Here is a 14,771-nt window from a genome sequence, read left to right on the forward strand (position 1 = left end):
TTTAAAAACTTTTGTTCATTTTAATAAGCCAAGTATTTTATCCGTAAGAAAATTCATTTAGCTTTTAAGAATCATTGATATTTGCTTCACCATCTAGAAATTTTTTTCATGGTTACTACTTCTTTGTGTTTAACTAGTCTGTGATCTGATGACACAGATAATACTATACTGTAAACCAAAGCAATTATTGGTATACGTTCGAAAGGATTTAAAAACTTTTGTTCATTTTAATAAGCCAAGTATTTTATCCGTAAGAAAATTCATTTAGCTTTTAAGAATCATTGATATTTGCTTCACCATCTAGAAATTTTTTTCATGGTTACTACTTCTTTGTATATGGCTTTTTTCTTCATATTTTAGAGTTTGCAGAAAATTGTAGGTCCCTTTAATTCTTGAGCATCAGTAACACGGACACATGAATGGTTGAGAGGCCATAAGGCCTTGGCTCTTTGCATCAAAAATGTCTTTGTTTTATGAAGGGTTATCAAAAGGTAGATGGATATTATCAAAATATGGTGTCCAGCCAAGTTCTCTAGCAATTGGCCTACTACACTCTTATTTACAGGAAGTTGGTTCCTGACCATTACCATGCTCAACCTTCTTTACCAAAACAGAAAGACATTTCAAAACTCACAACATTCGTTAAACAATCAACCACACTCTTTGCAGTGATTGGTTTAACCCTGTATCCAAACGAAAATATAAAAAAAATTTAGATTTTCCAAGCAACTTTGTCACAAGTGATGCATTTGCATTTATTATTTACAGCAAAATTGCTAAGTTTAACAATCAAAAAAGTAACCTTGAAAACGCAATTCCATTGTTTTTCTAAGTGATTTTTTGTTTTGTGAAGTCAAACTTTTTTGTGCTTTGGTATTTCTGTTTTTAAAATATTCTCAGTTACCCGATCAAAACGCCGATTTTATCTAGCTCTAAACAGTTTTCTTTGAAGGACTTTAATGTCCAGCTTCGTAAGTATGCGTAGCTGATGTTAAAGTCCAAAATCGATTGTTTTTTCTTAATGTGCTGCTTCGAGAAGTAATGCAATGGGATTAATAATTTGGTCATGACTCTTAACTGAGATTTGTCTGATGGAATATTCCACAACCCTGAGCTGATTAATCTACTAATTTATCATTAAATTTTTTAAATGTTTTTTTAGCATTAAGGGTTAAGGGCCTTTTTGTTTTTGTTTTGTATATTTATTTATAAATGCATTATTTCAATCCATTTAAAACGAATTGTCGCACTGAGCATAGATTTATCTTCACCAGACAAAAATACGTCAACATTTTACCAAGCAATGTTGCACTTTGATACACAAATCTTTTGTTCTACGAAATTGCAAAATCAATCCAAATTGGTTCATCTGCTCAATACTTGTTTTTAATCTGAGGTCATGAGTCAATATAAACAAAGTGTATTGGGTTGATTACGAAATATGAAATCGAGACGCATTAATAGCCAAACTTCCGCTTTAACAAACAGTATTGCCAGGACCATTTACCAACCACCAATTGGACATCTTAAACATTACTTAATAATTTTTTTGGGCGATTTGATTCTAAATTGCTTGAGAATGTTAATAACATTTTCATGTTACTTATCCACTAAGAGAATGTTACGTCCGATTTCATGACAAAGTTCTTGCTCTTAAAACTAGGTTTATTGATAAATTAGTATTGAAAACAATCCTGAGAGCTGTGCCAAGATATCGGATGTTAAATTTTGTTCAAGGGTAATAAAAAAACTCATTCTAATTTATGAGCAGGACTATCCTCGCAAAACTTTTTTGTTCAATGAATACTATTTAATTTTTTTTTTTTTTTTTTGAGAAAATTAGTTCAAAATTATTTTTTTTGTTCCTAGTTATTATTCTGTCAAATCATGTTTGTAATCCTTACAATACGGATTTCTCTCAAATATCATAAGTTAAACTAAATAGTATTCACTTTCAATTCAATAAATCGAACGGTACGAAACAAGATTAAGTTGTATATCCATTATCAGGCCAAAAGAAAAATATATCCTATACAAATTTGAGATAAGTTTATTATTATAGGAGGTGCAAATTCTATTCATGAAAGGAAAATTATAAAGTAAAACCACTTAAGCCTCAAAGCATAACGATTTCTGGAATTTAATTGAAGATGGTGTCTATATTTCAATGGTCTGTTCATATAAGAATTTTATATTAATTTAAAATGCTCGTTCTCATTCTGATCAATAACAGCAAAAAAGGGCAAAGCTGGGTTGCTTCATAAAGCGTTGTATACACAAATGATACTTTCTTGTTTATTTTGTGACATATCATGTGACACATTTGTACAACGCATAAATATAAAATTTTCTATATGCATTTGTATAGGTATGTATATGATTTAATAAAATTTTAAAGCAATTTAATTGATAAAATATGAATAAAAATTAAAAAATAAGATAACAACTTGGCCAATTTTTAATTTCAACAAACCATAAACTGTAAGAAAAAGAACAAAAATGTATGTTTTTAAGCCTTTGTCCAAGAGATTTCAAATTTGGAATGAAAAATGGCTAATGTACATTTTTGTTGTGATTTACACTAAATTTTTAGAAAAGTAGAAATTGAATTAAATTCAAACGAATATTTGAGAAAATACATACAAAAGATGTATCAAGGAACTACTGACGACCTTTCACCTTACATAACAAGTGTCCAACAAAAAAAATTGGAGTGTTGACTGTTAAATATTTTCAACATTTTTAAACTTCAATAAGGAACTCGGAGCATTTTGAATACATAGGTTGCTCTTAACAATTCTCGATGACAAATGTTAATCAATCTGTGCTAAATTTGAACTAGATTGTTTTTGTCAATCGTTTTGGTATCCAGGTTGAAAAGATGCAATGTCATAGTTTTCAACTAGAACTAATTTGTACTCATGTATATCTTTATTAAAAAACATTTACTTTTGTATATTATAACATGGTAACATAACATTTAATTCAATATCGGTAATTCCTACCCAGTTAAATTACAACCAAAATATTACCAAGTGCGCTTGGAAGCGGCTACTATGCAGCTAAACGAATAATTCAAGTGCTGATTGTCAATAAATATAAATATAATATATAATTGTGATATATTAGACCTTCCTTAACAACTATTTTGTTAAACTGTTTTTTTTTTATTTTTGAATGGGAAGAGTTTTCATTCAATATAAAACTGGCACGTTGATTTCTAACTCTTATCATATAAGTGATTTACTCGTAGTTATAATAAGCTTATAAAAAAAATAATTTGAAAACAAAACCTTTTGTATTTCTCGTTGATTTTTATTGTTGAACAAATAAATACACACATGCAGTTGATATTAAGATTTAAAAATTCTCTTAAATCAAACTTGAATTTAGTATTTTAATCTAATTTAAGCTAAGATATCATATGTGCATCACAAACACAGTAATATTTATTTCACAAAGTTTCCATGATGTCTTTTAAATGATGCAGCAATTTCGTGGAACAAAAATATTATGAATATTTGTTTATCTAATGTTCTATTTTAAAAAAAATCATCAGTTATAATTAGAACAGTAATAAAATCTATGTTATTTGAATTTTAGGGTAAAGAACTCACCATGAAATGTTGGATCAAATATTAACAAACTATAAATACAAATCCTTATCATAATAAATGGCTTTAACATGGAAGTAATAAAATTCATTCAAGAAACAGCGTAAGCTTAGGTAAATTTAGATGATGCATGATTTTTGATAAGAAAGTGACGCACGCACTTCTTCTAAATTATTTCAAAGGTAATTAAATTACTATTTTGTTATCTAGTCTATGTGTACTTTAAAAACGTAAGAATCCTTTCTATGAGATTCATTATTACATATTTTTATCTGTAAGCTTAAAAATCCTGCACTTTTCGCCAAATGATGTACTAAGGGTATTTGGAAGACCTAGTTTTGAATCATTTGAACTTAACAATATTTATATCCCAGAGGGATTTTGTTCTCAAGCTTTTGAATGCTTTTGGTACGGTTTTTTTTTTTATAAGGTCTAGCCTAGGCATTATTAAGTAGGTTGGAGTTAGGATATTGTTGCACGTCTTCTATCGACTATTACACCAAATTTTCATAAGTACAAAAAAACAAAATAGGAACAACAAAATTTATTGATTTATTAGATAAATATTGAGAACAGATGGAATTCAACTTTGTCCCTAAATTTTATTAACAATTAAACAAGAAAACTCTCTTAACTCTAAGGCGCAACAGTGATAGAGTTATTGCTTTAGTACCAATGCCAATTATGGTAAAGTCGTTTAGGATTCAAAGGCGGTGAGAGTTTAATATCATTTTTACAACATTTGTTAACGAAATTGCACCATGACTATCTCTATCCATGCAATCTTCTTAAGGGGGGAAAACCCTCTGGACGACAGCTTTTTCAATAATTTTTTATGAAAAACTGAAAGCACTTATTAAACTTTTTAAAAGAACAAGATATTACTGTCATTATTAAGTATTGATACAAATTTTTTCAAATCCAAAAAAACAAAATGGCGGCTCTAGAGCCCTTCAAAGTTGGCGCCTCTAGTTTGCGCCGTGCAACGCACAGGTCCAGGAAACCATCTTATATCAAAAGGGAAATTTTTTCCGTTAGATGATATTAATACGCATTGCATGAACCTAAAACTATTTTTTTAAAATGAAAAATAAAAATTAGAAATCAAAAAAACGAAAAGGAAAGGTGTTTTTCTTACAAAGAAGTGGTTAAAAAAAATATTTATGTACAAATTAAAATCAACTTTTAGGTTCATGCAATGGCCAATGATTTAAGGAGTAATTTGCTTCAAATTTCAAGTCGATAGCTTCATTAGTTTTTGAGTTACGTTGCACGGCGCGGAAAAAAATGTGTTTCGAGAAAAATGCGTTTATATTTTTCGTTTTTGTACTGTGGTAGGCTCGGAACGCATGGGTTTCGGGACTATCTGGGGTCTTTAGAGGCTTCATTCAAGGCTAAGACCAAAAAAATTGTTTCTTCGGTTGATAAAGGAAACTTTTAGGGAAAAAAATAATAATGCAAAAATAAAAAAAATCCAGAGGGTTTTCCCCCCTTAAACACAATCCACTTTTATCACTCAATAATCCTTTACTTATTTTATTTTTTTTTTTTTTTTTTTCAAATGGCACACTCTTTATCTTTATTCTTTTTATTACACTTCTTAGCTCGTGTTTCACTTCACCAAAATATAAGAATAGAGTTCAAAATTTAGATTGCCCGATTAACACTGATTCAAAACATAATTATAGGGACTTAAGAAACGATTATTGAAACAAATTAAGTATTTTCCGATGATATCGACCTTTTCAAAAAAAATGTACCTAATACAAAAATTACACTTACATTCATCACTTAACAATTTTTCTATCACCATTTTTGCTTTATCCGGCAACTTATTGTTGAAATGATTGAAAGACTTCAATAATTCAGAAAATTATAATTTTGGCACTCATATTTATACCAGACACAACAAATAAAAACTATATTACCCCAAAACATGTTATCTGCTATTATGAGAAATAAAAACCTTATCGGCTGTTAATAACCCATGTTGTTAACGTGTTATTTTAATTCGATTTCTATTTATATCTTCATATAATGATTTTTTTTTTTTCGTTAGTACCCTATCTTAAAGCTCTAAAAATTCACAAGAACTTTCATATCTATAAAATTTATCAAATATCTGTCAATGGCCCCTTAATTGTGATCTAAAGGGCTAGTCACACAAAGAGCGGTTTTAACGGCACGCGCTCCACCCTGCGTGGAGATTTTCTTAATTTTTGGTAATATTATTTTTATGTGACAACTGTACCTGTACTATAACTTTGAACAAAGTCTATAAGTGAACCTTAGATATAATAGAGGTTAAAACACGGTGCTTAGGTCGTTGCTTCAAAATAATCTTATCGAAAATTAAAATAATCACAACGCGGCGTAAAAAAACGCTATCATCTATATCTGTTCAGGCCTTAAGTGAAAGTTTTTGTATGAGTGGTTTAGTATTAAGATTTGAACACTCAGAGAATTAAATTTTTTTTTTTCGTTTGCGGCTAAAGAATATCTTTTGCATCAAAAGAAAATCGTTTGCTGCAATGTTAATACATTAGCCGCAATAGTTAAGAGTTCACAGCAATTGTATTACATTCGACCCAAATAATAATTCCATAGCAGCAAACGTTATGCAAAACAACCCATTCGTTTGGAGGTCAATTTTCGTGTGTTCATTGCGGGAAAGAAAATACGTCCTACATCTAAACTCTTTGTTGTTTACTAGTAAATATTAATGTTTGCAACAAACGAATGAAGTCTTTGCGAAGCACCTTTCTAGAATGTTGTTTGTTTCAAAGAACTTTACTTTTGGTGCAAATATAGAATTCATTTACTACAAATGAATAAAAAAATCTTGATCGTTTGTTTCATGGAATAAGAAAATTATTTTTCCGCAAGCGAATTATCAGTTTGTAGCAAACGAATGAATACTTTTCGAAGAATATTTTCAGAATGTTGTTTGTTTCAAAGAACTTTCCATTTGGGGTAAATATTCAATTCATTTACTACAAACGAATACAAAAATCTTGATCATTTGTTTCATGGAATAAGAAAATTATTTTTCCGCAAGCGAATTATCAGTTTGTAGCAAACGAATGAATACTTTTCGAAGAACATTTTCAGAATGTTGTTTGTTTCAAAGAACTTTACATTTGGAGTAAATATTCAATTCATTTACTACAAACGAATACAAAAATCTTGATCGTTTGTTTCATGGAATAAGAAAATTATTTTCCCGCAAGCGAATCATCAGTTTGTAGCAAACGAATGAATACTTTTCGAACAACATTTCCAGAATGTTGTTTGTTTCAAAGAACTTTACATTTGGGGTAAATATTCAATTCATTTACTACAAACGAATATAAAAATCTTGAACGTTTTTTTTATGGAATAAGAAAATTATTTTCCCGCAAGCGAATCATCAGTTTGTAGCAAACGAATGAATACTTTTCGAACAACATTTTCAGAATGTTGTTTCTTTCAAAGAACTTTACATTTGGGGTAAATATTCAATTCATTTACTACAAACGAATACAAAAATCTTGAACGTTTTTTTCAAGAAATAAGAAAATTATTTTTCCGCAAGCGAATCATCAGTTTGTAGCAAACGAATGAATACTTTTCGAACAACATTTCCAGAATGTTGTTTGTTTCAAAGAACTTTACATTTGGAGTAAATATTCAATTCATTTACTACAAACGAATACAAAAATCTTGAACGTTTTTTTCAAGAAATAAGAAAATTATTTTTCCGCAAGCGAATCATCAGTTTGTAGCAAACGAATGAATACTTTTCGAACAACATTTCCAGAATGTTGTTTGTTTCAAAGAACTTTACATTTGGAGTAAATATTCAATTCATTTACTACAAACGAATACAAAAATCTTGAACGTTTTTTTCAAGAAATAAGAAAATTATTTTCCCGCAAGCGAATCATCAGTTTGTAGCAAACGAATGAATACTTTTCGAACAACATTTTCAGAATGTTGTTTCTTTCAAAGAACTTTACATTTGGGGTAAATATTCAATTCATTTACTACAAACGAATACAAAAATCTTGAACGTTTTTTTCAAGAAATAAGAAAATTATTTTTCCGCAAGCGAATCATCAGTTTGTAGCAAACGAATGAATACTTTTCGAACAACATTTCCAGAATGTTGTTTGTTTCAAAGAACTTTACATTTGGAGTAAATATTCAATTCATTTACTACAAACGAATACAAAAATCTTGAACGTTTTTTTCAAGAAATAAGAAAATTATTTTTCCGCAAGCGAATCATCAGTTTGTAGCAAACGAATGAATACTTTTCGAACAACATTTCCAGAATGTTGTTTGTTTCAAAGAACTTTACATTTGGAGTAAATATTCAATTCATTTACTACAAACGAATACAAAAATCTTGAACGTTTTTTTCAAGAAATAAGAAAATTATTTTCCCGCAAGCGAATCATCAGTTTGTAGCAAACGAATGAATACTTTTCGAACAACATTTTCAGAATGTTGTTTCTTTCAAAGAACTTTACATTTGGGGTAAATATTCAATTCATTTACTACAAACGAATACAAAAATCTTGAACGTTTTTTTCAAGAAATAAGAAAATTATTTTTCCGCAAGCGAATCATCAGTTTGTAGCAAACGAATGAATACTTTTCGAACAACATTTTCAGAATGTTGTTTCTTTCAAAGAACTTTACATTTGGGGTAAATATTCAATTCATTTACTACAAACGAATACAAAAATCTTGAACGTTTTTTTCAAGAAATAAGAAAATTATTTTCCCGCAAGCGAATCATCAGTTTGTAGCAAACGAATGAATACTTTTCGAACAACATTTTCAGAATGTTGTTTGTTTCAAAGAACTTTACATTTGGGGTAAATATTCAATTCATTTACTACAAACGAATACAAAAATCTTGAACGTTTTTTTCAAGAAATAAGAAAATTATTTTTCCGCAAGCGAATCATCAGTTTGTAGCAAACGAATGAATACTTTTCGAACAACATTTCCAGAATGTTGTTTGTTTCAAAGAACTTTACATTTGGAGTAAATATTCAATTCATTTACTACAAACGAATACAAAAATCTTGAACGTTTTTTTCAAGAAATAAGAAAATTATTTTTCCGCAAGCGAATCATCAGTTTGTAGCAAACGAATGAATACTTTTCGAACAACATTTCCAGAATGTTGTTTGTTTCAAAGAACTTTACATTTGGAGTAAATATTCAATTCATTTACTACAAACGAATACAAAAATCTTGATCGTTTTTTTCAAGAAATAAGAAAATTATTTTTCCGCAAGCGAATCATCAGTTTGTAGCAAACGAATGAATACTTTTCGAACAACATTTTCAGAATGTTGTTTCTTTCAAAGAACTTTACATTTGGGGTAAATATTCAATTCATTTACTACAAACGAATACAAAAATCTTGAACGTTTTTTTCAAGAAATAAGAAAATTATTTTTCCGCAAGCGAATCATCAGTTTGTAGCAAACGAATGAATACTTTTCGAACAACATTTCCAGAATGTTGTTTGTTTCAAAGAACTTTACATTTGGAGTAAATATTCAATTCATTTACTACAAACGAATACAAAAATCTTGATCGGGGGAAAAAATCTTGATCGGGGGAAAAACAGCACTAGTCCATTCAAACTCATTTCGAGAAAAAAAACTATTTAAAATTTGGTTCTCCATACAACTTAGTAGTACTAAGTAGTAGTGTTCAGAAAATACTACAAGACTTCATCATTAGTTTCATTTTGACAAAAAGTGGACTTGTGCTGTTTTTCCTTTGGATCCTTCATATATTTTTATTGTTTTTTAAGATTCTTCTTTAGATAATTCTTTTGAAGCTTCTTTAGGTACCTGTTATCTATATTTAATAAATTTATACTGACGAAAGACAAAAATACAAATTGATCCTATCTCTACTCGTAGTTCGTATCAATTTTCAAATAATTCGAAATGTGGGCTTGTAAGTGGTCCCCTATAAAAAAAAACTTGCCACATCACATCCTCATTTCATTTTAGTTTGTAATAAACAAATGAAAATACTAAAAAGAAAAGGACGTAGCCATAGGTATATTATGAACCCCATTGTTATGAAAAAACAGCATTTTTCAGTCAAAATGTTTCATATTTCATTAAGGCTAATTTGCTCATCAAATTAAAGTGAAAACTAATTTGTCGACCTAGGTATAAAGTTGACACCCAACAATTTCCAGCTAGAAAAAATGATCAACAAAAAATTTAATGCCTATAACATCTATCTCTATCAAGTATACAGGGTGTCCCACAGTCACCGCCCCAAACGAAAACCATGGATTCCTGAGGTCATTTTAAGTCGAAAAACTTAAGAGGTAATTTTCTCGTTTTCGTCCCATTTTCGAGTTACCACGGTTTTTATGATTTTTGTTCTCTTTTCCCTTATCTAGCTTTATCTTTGCCAAACTACGTTTGATTTGAAAAATTTTTTTTACAACCAATCAAGAATTTATTACAGTTTTAGTTTGTCTCAAAACTTTTTTTTCTGCAGACAACCGTTTCTCCACAATTTTGCATCAAACACAATTTTCCTCGTTTTTTAAGTTGTTTTTTACACTTTCATATCATTTAAGTCAAAAAAACACGTTAATGAGTATTAACTTTTTGTGCTTTTTATTAAAGCCCAGTTTATTTTCATAAAAAAAAATAAGTTTTATTTCATAAAAAAGGCTACTGAAATTAATTAAAAAAAATAAACAAACTGAGTGAATTAAAAAAAAAATAATTTTTAAATACAAAATTTATTTAAATGAATTAAAACTTTTTCTGAGCTTTATTTATTTGTTCTTTTCTTAACCACAATACCTCAGAAAAAGTTTTTAATTCATTTAAATTAATTTTTTATTTAAAAATTATTTTTTTTTAATTCACTCAGATTGTTTATTTTTTTTTAATTAATTTCAGTAGCCTTTTTTATGAAATAAAACTTATTTTTTTTTATGAAAATAAACTGGGCTTTAATAAAAAGCACAAAAAGTTAATACTCATTAACGTGTTTTTTTGACTTAAATGATATGAAAGTGTAAAAAACAACTTAAAAAACGAGGAAAATTGTGTTTGATGCAAAATTGTGGAGAAACGGTTGTCCGCAGAAAAAAAAGTTTTGAGACAAACTAAAACTGTAATAAATTCTTGTTTGGTTGTAAAAAAAATTTTTCAAATCAAACGTAGTTTGGCAAAGATAAAGCCAGATAAGGGAAAAGAGAACAAAAATCATAAAAACCGTGGTAACTCGAAAACGGGACGAAAACGAGAAAATTACCTCTTAAGTTTTTCGACTTAAAATGACCTCAGGAATCCATGGTTTTCGTTTGGGGCGGTGACTGTGGGACACCCTGTATATGATACATTTTTGCTCAAACGTATAATATTTCTTATGCAGCTTTAAATAAAAATCAATCAAATTTACGGTTAAACCTCCACCAGAGAAAACAACGAAAGCAAAAAAAAAATTGCATATGCGATGCGATGCGCTGACTGAAGAAATTGTTTTTGGAGGGAAAACCTGCTTTTCGAATTGAAGCATTTTATCCAATTCAATATTAGGGTTACCCACCTTAAGAGGAATGTATTATGTATAGGTATTATGATTTTATAAAATTAGACCCGAATATTTTTGTTCCAAGAAAGTGTAATAAATTGCGTTTGTTTTAAAGAATAATATGCTAGTTGATATTTAAGTTTATATGTAGATTCAAAAAATAGTCCTACGATTGTGATGTAAAGTGCATACATATGAACTGTAAGGTAGGTAGTCTTAGAATCATAGAAAATTCTCATGTACATTTGTATAATATAAGCCGTGTCTTTTCTACAGCACATTAGTTACAAACTTCACACGTATTTGTTTTTACAATAAAAATTTTAAAAAAATAGTATATACTGAGTTGAAGGAAAAACGGGCTTTAGTATGTAAATAAAGAGGAAGAAATTTCTATAAATTCATAATAATTTTGGTTTCTTTTGACTTACACAAAAATCAGATCAGTTAAAAAGTATGGTAAGGTAACACTACCAATTTAACACGAACAAACAGGAATGGTCAGTGCGTTGAGATGCATTCATGGGAATCAATTCAGTGTTGCCCCCAATTGGTTAAGAATGTAGAGACTTGAAACTTCATCACTATGCCAGTTATATTGTCTTTACTGGGTTATATAGAAAAACACACTTGTTGGTATTATTTATTTAATTCCAAAATATTTTCAAGTTTAAATATTATCCATAACACGTAAAGTGGTTTACTTTTTGTTTTCCTTGAAAGTGTACAAAAACTCATTTATCGATCCTAGTAACAGAAATACTTTTTGTTTAGGTAAAAAATTATTGGAAAGAATATATTATCGCTTTATGAAGACACATTGCATATATTCTGCAACTCTCGCGTCGAAATAATTTGTCGAGAAACATTTTAATTCGGAATGAAATTCATATAGCTAAGAAATGACATTTGTTTTTCCACAATTTGTCACGATGCGAGAGTTGCAGAACGTAGGCACTGAGTATTCATATACCTAGTATAATTGTTTTAAACAACCTTTAAGAGTAGAAAATGAGTTCGGGATTGTAAGATAAATAATTTTTAGTAAATACTTTACCATTTTACATAGCAAAAATAAATTAATTTGTTTGTTCAGGGGGCAACACTGAACAAATTTAAGCGCCAGACAGTATTATCTTGCGCATGTGCGATGCGCTGCAGACAGTATTATCTTGCGCATGCGCGATGCGATGCATCGCGTTGAATTTCACATTTTCTTAAACAAAAAAGGTAAGTTCGCACTAGCTAGCTTTCATATTTTCATAAATGGAAGACAATATTGTGTGAATTCTTTAAGAATCCATTTGAATATGATTTGTTTTTGTTTCTTTATCTAAATAACTGACTAGAATTATGTTCTTTTATAAAAGGAAACAATTCAAAGAATCTGCAATATCTTTTTTTTTTTTGTATTAAAGGGACACTATAAATAAATAAATAAAAGTATCTCTACCAAACGTAGAACTACGGTGGTGGGGTCTTATTTCTTTTTTTTCTATTTCGATCCATACCTCCTATTAGTAATTTTCTTAACATTGGTGAAAATTTTATAACTTACCTATATGTATGAAAGAACACAAAAAATACGCAAAAATGGAAAACACTTTGTGCCCAGCATGCTGACTCTTTCTCTCACATAATCTCAAAGGGGAATTATTTTTTTAAAGGAGAAACAAAAATGCTGCCTGGCAGAGTGGAGATGTTTGATAAAAAAAATAAAATCTATCAAATAAGTAAAAATGAAGAAAATTCTCTCAGAGTAATAAAAACTTCTTACAGAGTTAACAAACGTCTTATATCACTTTGTAGCTAGATTTGAACTAAAATGTCTTCTTGCTGTCAAAATAAAATTTTTTACAAAAAACGCGACAAGATAAAATCACGTTTTTCGAATGACGCTCAGGAAAAAACTAACAACAAGTTGAAGACTTTTTTCCTCAACGGCATAGGCAAAGTGCGATTATATCGCGTGCGTTTTTTGTTGTGGGACAGCCTTTACCCGTTGCACCCGAGATATACCCAGCAAACGTAGAACTACAGAAAAAACCGGCGAAATATGTACGTAAAAGAAGTACTTCTTTTCCACTGAAAAAAGATAGGAGCTCGGGAAAAAACTCAGTTATATACTTTCTGTATATAAGAATACATGAAGCATCTATCTCTTTCTTGCATGCAAGATGAAATGAATTTCCCCTCCATTAAAAGTACAGACAAATGTACTTCAAAACTACATCAGCGAAGCACATCTGGAAGTGCTTCTGATGTACATCTTCCAGTACTTTTTTAGCTACAGAAAAACCACTGAAACTCCATATCTAGAAGTACGTAATTAAGTGGGGAAATTTGTACGTAAGAGAAGTAGTTTGTTCCTAGTAAATCTAAACCTTTTGAAACTACAAATGAAATTACAAATAAACTCTGAAGTTAAAACTTTGGTTAGAGATTTAGATTTATTCAGTCGAATTGTATATCAAAACATGAACGTCTTGTGTGACACTTTACTTCAGACTTCTATGAGGAATGTTGGCGTTGAATTTCTCTTAAATCTTACATCTACGTCAGGAATTTTGGAAATTCTTTGTCACTAAACGAAGGAGAGTCGCTTCATGCACACAACTGTTGAGGGGAACAAAATGCTTTCCTCGCAATTTATTTGTAATACGAACTTGCACATCTTGATTGCCACTCGAACGGACTTCATCCAATAGTGTGGCGGGCAAGGAGTCTCTGACGTCATTTTTATACTCGACATAGAATTGTTGAATGTTGTTTGGATTAGAGCGAACACATCAACAAGTGGTCGGAGGGTGCAGACCTGAGAAAAAAAATAGTACCATCAGCTTCACAAAGAGCAGAAGGGAATCTCTTTAACTTACACTACAAGTCTGTGGATCACACTCAGGTATTGTAGTCTCTACTAAACATAAGATTCGTTTCACTCGTTCTGGATGGCGTGGAGGAAAATTTCGAACTGTAAACTCAGTCATTGATGTCTGGAATTGATCTCCACTAGAAGACAGAAAAATCAACAATTATATAATTTATTTATTTTAAAATAAACATACCTATATTTTCCAAATCCATGGGTGGTGGTTTTTGTATCATTTTTTTTTTATTTTAATTTTTCTGAATGCACAAGGCTGAGGTTGTGCATTTTGATGATGAAAAGAAATGGTGGTGGAATTTTTGTGGCGTGCCGAAGAATTTGTGCTACTACACATTGTGTATTGAAAATAATTCTCACAAATAACACTGATTAAGACGATATTTATTTTTTCAAATTAAATTGTTTTATTTTGGAGCACAGAAATGTTTTTTTTTGCTTAGCTAATGTTGCTGTGGCTATCAAGGTTTCACTAGAAATGCAGGAAAATGGCGAGCCGCCATTACAAAAGAGAGAAAACCTTGAGCATTGCATACATCGCACTCTTTTCCTCCCAATTACCAAAGAATTTATTTTTTTCAGGAGAAACAAAACTACAATATTTTGAGGGGAGAGGTTTTGGTAAATAAGGAAACACATACATCTACAAAGTAAAGACTTTGTTGGTGGTTGTAATTTCCCCTAAACTACTG

At 29.8% G+C, this 14,771-nt stretch overlaps 1 long non-coding RNA gene across 1 annotated transcript; it reads right to left on the minus strand.

Moving 5' to 3' along the window:
- Positions 1 to 13,626: 13,626 nt before the first annotated feature.
- LOC129910568 (uncharacterized) lies at positions 13,627 to 14,608 on the minus strand. Its single transcript, XR_008771523.1, has 3 exons — positions 14,261 to 14,608; positions 14,072 to 14,204; positions 13,627 to 14,010 (listed from the first exon to the last, which is right to left on the minus strand). It is a non-coding gene; the product is annotated as an uncharacterized LOC129910568 (long non-coding RNA).
- Positions 14,609 to 14,771: the final 163 nt, after the last annotated feature.

The sequence above is a fragment of the Episyrphus balteatus genome, chromosome 2 (genome assembly GCF_945859705.1).
Source record: "Episyrphus balteatus chromosome 2, idEpiBalt1.1, whole genome shotgun sequence".
Taxonomy (NCBI): domain Eukaryota; kingdom Metazoa; phylum Arthropoda; class Insecta; order Diptera; family Syrphidae; genus Episyrphus; species Episyrphus balteatus.